The sequence below is a fragment of the Nelusetta ayraudi genome, unplaced genomic scaffold (genome assembly GCF_046127955.1).
Source record: "Nelusetta ayraudi isolate G7.1 ecotype Tasmania unplaced genomic scaffold, CSIRO-AGI_Nayr_v1 ptg000135l, whole genome shotgun sequence".
Lineage (NCBI taxonomy): Eukaryota > Metazoa > Chordata > Actinopteri > Tetraodontiformes > Monacanthidae > Nelusetta > Nelusetta ayraudi.
The window spans coordinates 17,861,748-17,871,621 of NW_027466185.1; positions in this window are offsets into that span (position 1 = coordinate 17,861,748).

Genomic DNA, 9,874 nt, shown 5'->3' on the forward strand with positions numbered 1-9,874 from the left:
TTTGGTTTTGTATCCCTTTTATTTTCTCATTTTCCTTCATGTTCGAAATAAATGAATACATTAAATCAAAATCAAATCAAATAATAAATGCCAGACATCTTAAATACCCTTTTTATACTTCAGGTATTTCCCTACAATATCAAGCAGCTGAAGTGACTCTCTGAAATCAACAGTGCTTTAACTAACAATGTTATTAGAACAAATTATAGTGATGAATACACAGATCATCCATTTGAATCCATTTGAATCCTGTTGTATCATGGATGGATTTTCACAGTGCACAACAGTGCCTCTCAGTTCCTTGTTAAACTGTCCATAAACGCTGCACTTTCAGTCCAATCTCTCAACTCTCGTGGCTCACGGCCACAGCAGGTAGCTGCTTCTTTAACCCTAAAAGGCTCTTAAAACTATAAAAAGCTGCGGCAGTTTCTGACAGGAGAGCGAAATGGAGCATTAAGCGGCTTAAAAGTAAAGTTGGCAGATGAGATCAAGGGAAACTAAAGTCAATATTGTCGCTGAAGATGCACGAGGAAGGTTGGCCTTTGCACACAATCATTTGCTTTGGCTAGTTTTCAATGAGAAGGAGCAATTTATCAGACAGTCTGTAGGTTTACATGCACTGCTGGGTTGAATAGAATAGAATAGAATGGAATAAACCTTTATTAGTCCTGTGTGGGGAAATTGCACATTACAGCAGCAGCAGGAATTATAGATAAAGATATGGAAAGAATAAGAATTATGAATTAAAAAAAAAAAAAAAAAACACTATGAAAGGTACAAACAATGGCTGTATATACAAAAGTACTCATGCCTGCGTGCACTTTTTTTTGAGTCTGGTGCAGCCATTCACTGGGAACAGCATTTTTGTCAGTTTGTGGTGGAAGGTATAGGAGATGTTCTTCCTCACGGAAGACAGCCTGGACTTGCCACAATTGGAAGATGGTGTCATTAACCACGTACTGACGTCAAGGGACTTTCAGCTCGCCTTGCTATGAAGGCTCCGCCGACGTTGAGGTGGTACAAAATTGTTATGGAAAACAAACAATCTGTCCCTTTTTATATTTATAAAGGGCTGTAGCCTTGTGAGTCCAGTCCAGTTTGTTGTTCAGATGAACACCCAAGTGCTTACAAGGTGTCACCATCTCAATGTCTTTCACCTGGATGTTCACACGGAAACACCAGATTCTTTATTTTTCCAACATTTAGCTGCAGATGGTTTCTTTGGTATTGGTCCGTACGCTAAGTAAGTGACTATGGCAGAAAAAATTGCGCATTGTTGGCTTGGCCAGGAATGCTGGCAAGTGCACGGGCCACTCGAACAGTCAATGCAGTATCAAAGGCAAAGTCCCACTCAGAGCTTCGCCCCGTATGGGTTTGGGCCGTGTTTTGTCACAATTACGTACCACCTCATCGTGGGTGTAGTATGTAGGAGTCGTCAGTAGGGTTGCCACCCGTCCCGTTTTTCCCAGAATTGTTCTGTTTTTTCACCACCTGTCCCGGGGAAAAATAAAAACTCTCCCAGGACACAATTTGTCCCGTTTTTTAGGGAACATGACTAAACCTCATTTGATTTCCGTCTGTGGTCTAGATAGGGTTGCCAACCCTCCCGTAAAATATGCGATTGTCCCATATTTGGCAACTAAAAAACCTGTCCCGTAATGAACTGATACGGGACGCACTTCACTTTGTCCTGTATATTTCGGGGAGCCCCCCCGGTCGTCGTCGTCAGACTTGAGAGATCTAGGAAGTGGCAACCCCTGTCGTCAGAGCAAATTGGCCTGAAAGCCATTTGATGTCATGTGACTGTGTCAAAAATGGATTTTTCACATTGTGTCAACACTGTCTTAATGTCCACGAGTGGCCATGAGTGGCATCAATCAATCAATCCTTCTTGTTGTGGGTCACCAAGCACAAAAAGGTCTGAACCTCATCGTTTGAACACATCACTGGTTAGCAAGCCATTTCCCTCCTCTCGTTGTGGACGAGGAATGGTGGGTTTGAGTTTAGCGAAGGAGTCGGCTGTCATGAATCATCCTGTTTCATCACTTCCTGTCCAATCATTGGCCCGTACGTGTTGACGAAACATTTTCGGCTCACGTATCTGGAGCCGAGTAGGTAGTAAAATAGTGCATGGTGCTAGGGACTACCACCTAATTGAAAAGCAGTGGAGCTAGTGGAAAAGCCCCATTAAATTGTCTTGACGAGAGGTTGACTGAGACACTAAAGTGGGCCAATGAACTTGTGGCTCCGTACGGTACACAGGCGGAAGTATTTAAAGACTTAAGTATGTCCGACTACAGCACCATGAGTGGCAGTATGACCCCTTTCATTTTTTGACTATCTTGCGGCTTAACGAGTCATGACACATGAAGCTGGTGAGCAGTAAACTATTGAGTGTAGTCACTTCTTAAAAGTGTTGCAATCCACCTGTTTAATTCATCTTGGGGCGATTGACAATTTTCAGAATCAGAAGACCAATTAACATGAATCTAAAATTTATTGTATTCTTGATCTTTACTGCCTTAGCAGCCACACATGCCATACTGCACATGATGCAACAACATGCTGACTTAATTGTACAAGAAGATTGTCGTCTCTCTGTAGCTCACATGAATTCAAACCAGACCAAAGCTTCTTCCAGATGTATTGCCGGTGAGACAGTTTAAACTCTTTCTCAAAGACGAGTGTAAGAAAACAGAGCAGCAAATACCTCCCGACAGTTTGCCAATACTTTGCCACTTGTTGTCTGTAGTTGTGTTGTTGGTTGTTGTGGTGCTCGAGGGATGTGGTGCATCTGCCTCACGAAAATTAACTTCATTTAATGATTTAATTTCTTTGCATTGATCTGAAAAAAACAAAAGCACCCCTACATGTATACACGTTTGGGGGAGGGGGTGACTGAAACATTGAGGTATGTTAAGAAATGGGATTTCATTGTACTAACTCAACAAATCTGATTTATTTTTAACATCATGTCCTCTAAATTGGCTGTAACAGCCAAATGCAAGTAAAGCCTTTGTTGATCAATGTTCCACTAATTTTCACAGTTAAAAGCTTCCACTTCCCTGAAACTCGCTGCCTACTTAATTGGCAGAGGGGATCGAGCACATTGTGAACATATATATTTGTTGATTTGATCTGAAATTCCTTTCGCTGTGAGCAGAAGGATAAGCTCGCCTCATTTGTGAGGTAGGAAATATTCTGTGGAGTTGCTGAGTTTGATTTAGTGCAAGACAGCGTGGAAGAGCATCCAGTGGCAAAGCGCTAACTGGCTGGTGAGACATTTTTAATGAAACTGAGTCAGACTCTCTAATTATTATGAAACATATCTGATTCTCTGTTAAATTATGGGAGGGCAATTGAGATGAAGACCAGTTGTAATGGTTTAGCTAATTTATGAATGAATACACTGAGGAGGGTTTATTTCATTGTGGCACCCCATGCCTGCAACTCCCGCATGCCATGGAATTGAACGTGCTATAAACCAACATTCATTCTTGGTAAGAAGTTTCCCCTCTCAGTGGTTGTTGCCGCTGCTTCCCTGCTCTCGCGCGCGCAACAAAAACAATCCTGAAACTTGTTCCGTCCTTCTCTGCCTCCTCCATGGATTTCATGCCGCTGGCAACGCGCTTCCCACCGCTCACCCACAACAAAGCCTAACATTCCTGAGAACATGTGATTTTTTTTCCCCCCCTGTCGGCTTCCCTTCCCTTCCTCTCCCCACCCCTTGCTCCGACCTCCTAAAGGCACGTGAACGTGGAGCTGTTACTTCCTGGAAAACAGCTCTGCCACACAGCCATGGGGGGGAGAGGGGTGGAAGGAGCTCTCCACGTTGTGTTAAATGTATCTGATGACAGTGGCAGGGTTGTGCTGTCAAGATAATGGAAGTGATGGTGCAGGGGCTTGTGGTTTGGAATTTTTCTCCCAAGACAGAAGCCTGCTACTTTCCCCACCAATAAATATGCAGAGAGGTTTTGAGACGTGTGGATTAATCCCACATTGACAATGTAAGGTGTTTTTGAGCACAGCAGCTTTAATGTTAATAATCATATTCTGAGCAAACCATCGAAATACACTGCTATTGGTATATGATATGTGAACACCAGTGGTTTTGTCAGGTGTCTTCCTGGCAACAAAATTCAAAATGCATGCCGTCTTGTGAAATTCCACCTTTGCATTGTCTCTTGGCTCTTCTACACGAGCATGCGATTGCTCTCCTTCGCATGCTTCACAGAGGGAGATGAGTGAAGTGGAAACCAGTGGCATGAGACTTGTTATGCACGCTAGTACGACAGCTGTAGACATGGCCGTAAGCGTGCATGCATGACAAATAGCAGCGAATGCTGAGGAAAGCCGCGGAAACTCTGGCTGTGCGATTGATGCGTTGACATGTCTGCATTCCATGAAGCCAAAAATTGGAAGAGGCCTTAATTGCTTACAATGAATGTGGAGAATGTGTAAAGCTAAAAATCTTACTGTGAATTCCTTAGCCAAGAGTTTTCTCGGATGGACCTTTGTGTCTTTTAAATAATGTACAATTGTACAACAAACAGGATCAAGGGTTGTTGTCATGAACAAAAATAAATAAATAAAATAAAATAAAATAAAATGGAGTTAGCCACGTTATCCAGGGAGCCAGTCACGGTCAGTAGGGGTTAATTTGAAATGCTGCAACCTGGACGACGGAATTTGAAGACTCACACATGAAAACATAAAAGTTGTACAATAATCTTTCTTTCCCTGCTTCTCCTGCCCTCAGGGTCACGGTGCTTTGCTGGATTCTATCCCAGCTGTCATTGGACAAAGTCGCACCCTGGATGAGCCAGTTTATCGCAGGGCCACATAGAAAGACAAAACACCTCCGGCCAAACCCACTTGTGCAAATTGGTCAGTCAGTCGCTTTTAGTTTTACCGTTAGTTCAATTTTTCACATCAATGTAAAATGAAATAGCAGGTGACAATAAAAATACTGCTCCAGTTATGAATTGGATGGCAGAGGAAAATAATCAACCTCATACTACGACTGGGTTGAGTCTAATTATGTGCTATGAATGAGTGTTTGAAAATTTGGCACCTTAACAACAGAGCAGACGGTGAATGTGCACCACGAATGTGCACAGTGATGTCAATAGAGTAAATGTGCAGCCAATCCAAAACTAGCTGTTTTGCAATGAATTATTGATACAATTTGGCCCACGAATGGATTTGTAAATGAACCCCCTGGAATTCTTGATCCTGACTGTTTGACCTTGATATCGGAGGGAAGAGATTCCAGCACAATAGAACCAAACTGGGCAAGGCCTCCGACTCAGTGGCATTTGTTGTCGTGCGTGTTGCACCTCATCCCGTTGATCCGCCGTCTCACTGAATCTTTGGTAATAATGAGGGAGGTTAAAGACCGTGCTAAACCAGTTAAGCGCTGAAATGCCTTCCCCTGTCGGCGCGCCAGCTTTCGCCGGCGTGCAGTGGAGCTGCCGAGGAGGGGGGATGGGCAGATTAACGGCGTCTAACACCATGGTGATGAAGTGCATGCACTCTCTGCTCGTGTTCTCCGTGTCTCTTCCTGTAGGCTGCTGCAGCCGAGCCGGTGCACTGAAGCGACAGATCACCCGCGCGGGGGAAGAAGAAAAAACATACAACATGCAAATAAATTATTTATGCAAGGTATTTTAGTTGGAGGCAAGCATTGCTGTTGGTCATGGTTCACAGTTGATGAATAAGAGCGGAGAGGAGGATCTTTATTACATTATGGACCCAAGGTGATCAGCCTATAATGTGTGATTACATGATGTGCCATATTTATGTTGCAATTGATGCTTGTTTAATAGGGTCTTTATTCTGCTGTATTTTTTTCCCCCACCTGTGATCGTAGCCGTTTATGTTTTATCAGACAAGCTAACAAATCAGTCTCACAAACTATCTTTGAATGTATTCACTGTGCCGTCCAAGTATTGTTCTTCAACTTTTCCATCCTCTGGTGTGCTGCAGTAGGTGGTCTCAATCACTCCGCTTCTTTTTACTTGATCATGCAATGTCCAATGACATTACTATACATGATGTCAGTCAGGGGATTAGCATACAGCTCTTTTCACATGCCCATGCAATGACAATTGCTGCATTCCATTAAAAATCACCTGCTTTGAACACCAAATCATGTCACTGTTGGACTTGAATATTAGATTTTTTTTCACACACAGCATATAAAACAAAACAGAGGCCTCTGCGCACTTTTCTGCGCCTCTGCATCACAGCCTGCATGATTCCAGCTCACGCTCGCCTTCAATTGTCGCACCTCTCATCCTACTTGCATGTGTTTCCTGCAATTGCACCGCCGTAGTTGGCTTCCCGCTAATCGTAACGGTGACATGGCAACTGTCTAGATGGACGGGAGGAAGGCGGTGATTCACATGCACTGACATGCACGCGCAGCCGCGTCAGGCTTTGCAACCAAAAAGACAGAAAGGACTCGGCACCAGCCGATAGCTCCAGAGGGCGTGCGATGTGACGCTCTGCCCCTGGAGAAATAACTCCATTTTTTATTATTTGACCACCTTATGTGTGGCAATGGTGAAATATAGCCCCCTTTTTAAGATTGTGAAGCAGATCCTGGGCGTAGATGAATAAACTATGATCAAACCTAATCCTGCCCACCTCAAAAGCTCAAACCAGCAGCGTCGGTGGCAGCCCGTGTCCCTGCGCTCGGCTCCGCACTCCCCATCTGTTAATGCTCCACTATGAGTCGCTGATCCCCAGCAGGGGGATAACGGGAGTGTGTTAGCATCACAGAGACGCCAACCGCCCCTTTAGAGCAGCCGAGGTTCGCTCCTTCCGTGCGACTTTTATCTCGTTTAATTATGCCGAGAGGACGACACGGGAGCGAGACTTTTTTGTGCGGGCCGAGATGTGGCTCCGCGGCACATCAGTACACGGTGGTGGCGGGGGTGGTTATTTGTCCCCCGAGCCTTTGCGCGGCCACTCACAAAGACTGATCTCTCCATCTCCCGGCTTTCATTCATCGGTTAATGACATTACTCACATCTCCCCCTGGCCTCCGTCGTGTCAGTGGAACAGCTGGGGTTGTTCCTGGAGCGCTGATCCCCGGGAAACATAAATCAAAAAAAAACCCTTCCGACCGGGGAAAAACGGGGGGAGGACGAAGGGCAAATCATCATGTCGTTCTCTGCCCACTGTTTTTCTTACCCCCAAGATCTCATTCATATAAATTACAAGCTGTAAAAGCCGGTCGTGTTTGAATGTCACACACACACACACACACACAGACGCATGTGTGCGAGTCCTTGGCTGAGAGCGAATCCGACCCAGTGAGAGATCCAAGGTGGTGTCCTTGGTGGTAGGTTTTGTTATATTTTTCCCCCCATTTGGATTTTCCTGGCCATGAACATCCAAAGCCGGCCACCCTCTGGCAGCCCTCTCGTTGTGCAGCTGATAAGGGGAGGCTCTGAAGACACAGAATGAACTAGAAAAAACTCCCTACCGCATAAAATTGAAAAGGCAGAGTGATTTAGCATTTTGTTTAAACATTTTAGAGCGCTGTTTCAACTGAATTGCCAAACTCACGCTAAATATTTGATGAAATTTGATCAAGCTGTGCTGAAAGTTACATTTCTTTTTATTTGAGAATTTGGGAGAATATGCCATTGAAAGCAGTTGCTTTGATAGTCATGGCAGTGATTGCTTCAAAATGACTTTACTTCTATGATAAAGTAACGCAAGACCTACCAGTTAAATCGGTCGAAATTGCCTTTTGTCTTAGAAGCGTTTCATTTTACTACTGACACACGTACACACAATTATAGCTGTGCAGTTCAAACTTATGAAAACACCTTAATAAAATGACATGCCCACACTTCCATACAAAAACATTTAACATTACCTGACTTCTAACTTGGTATTAACATTAAGCCACATTAATATGTTGTTAACACCCCACCACGTCCCTCTATCTATCTATCTATCTATCTATCTATCTATCTATCTATCTATCTGTCTATCATATTATATCTAGATTCAGGCTTATCTTGTCCTCAAGGACGAAAGAAAATATGTTGAAAATAGCGGCGAGAGCGGCAGTGCTGGCAGAGCTGCTGGAGGTGGCAGAGATTAAAATGTCGGGATGAGATGGTTTGGACAGGTACAGAATGCAGCTAGAGAATACAGCGTATGGGTCAGGAGGATGCTGCTGAGGTTGGAACTTAACTGGCAGGCAGACCAAAGAGGAGGTTTAATGGATGTTGTGAAAGAGGACATGAAGTCAGCTGGTGTGAACAAAAAAAAAAAAAAACAGGATCCAAAGGATAAGCTTAGATGGAGGCAGATTCCCTGAAAGAAACAACAGAGAGAAAAAGACAAAGAAAAAGAAATGTACATATGTGTATACACATGTATGCCCATACATGTATCTAAGATGATAGATACATACTTACATGTATGTGTGTATATAAACATATATGTGTGTATATATACATATAGAAATACAAGCAAATATACATACAGATACACACGTGTGTCTGTGTGTGTGTACATAGATGTGTATATGTATATACAAATATACACATATATGTATCAAAGTAGATACAGGCTTACAGGCATACATACCTACATACATATATGTGTGTATACATACATATATGTGTGCGTGTCTGTATGCACTGTATGTATCATCTTAGATGGACTGCGCTGCCTTCATGCCTGCTGCCACTGAGCCTCCATCTCTAATAGGAGGAAATGGCTTGTGGTGAGCAGAGGATCCAGCCCTTCTGTGGGAGTTTAATTCAATCACAGCGCTGGTCAAAAATGAATTAAAACTCTCATTAAAGCCCCCTTCTATGTTCCAGAGACTAAGCTTGGCTGCTAAGACTCACGAGTGGAGGAGATTTGGGTGCCACACAGAAGCATCAGTCAGCTCGGCAGCGATCTGCGTCTGTGAGTCAGCCATCAGTCACCCAACTCCGTCATTTTGTTGTTTTAATTTGCAGTGCGTGTGCTCACCCACACTATGTGCGCCCAATGAACCCGGCTTCTGCAGAAGGGAAGGGATCCAAACAACAGCAGGCTATTGAGGACACACGGGTGTATAATCAGAGCAAAAAAACAAAAAAACAAAAAACGCAGACTGGCAAAATTGAGATCGCAGTGCCTCCTGCCTGGACTTTGTGTCTCAGCGAGCACAATGAGGATAATGCGGCGGGATCGGCATCACAGGACCGTTGACCTTTTCCACAGCACACTGTAACTAACCGCTTTGGACTGAGGCCAATAATTATATGAGGCACAGAGGCAGAAAGTGTTGTTTTGTGTCAGGAAGAGAAAGAGGAACCTGTGTGTTGTAACCCCACAGGAAAACATGGCTGTTCCACCGAGCTCAAAAAATTGTGTTCTGTCGCAAGATGAATTCATCCCGTTTCAGTCACTTGCCATCACCAGGGTTACATTGCATCTATTGTCACTGTGGGACATGAATGTACTGCAGTGGGTCTTTATGGATTGTAAGCCAGTGAAATGTGTGAGAGTATCCAATGGCCAAACAGATAGATGTGGGGAAACTTGCTCTGTTTAGATTGCAATAACATGATTTATGTAAGGAGCTGTAAACTAAATAACGTTTATTCTGATAAATACCTCAAATAATCTGCCACACTAAACCAAACAATTCATTATCACCTTGCTAAGAGCCTTTTCTGCGGTTGAAAAATGCCACACTTTTTTTTTCTTATTCCTTGAGCCTTTTAACGTGAAACGCGAGCTCCCCCTGTTGCTCTGAAAAAGAAAGAAAGAACGAGAGGGAGAAATGCACGCAGCCCTCTGGCGGCTGATTCACCCAAGTGGTTTTGTATTTGTGACTCACTGCGAAAAC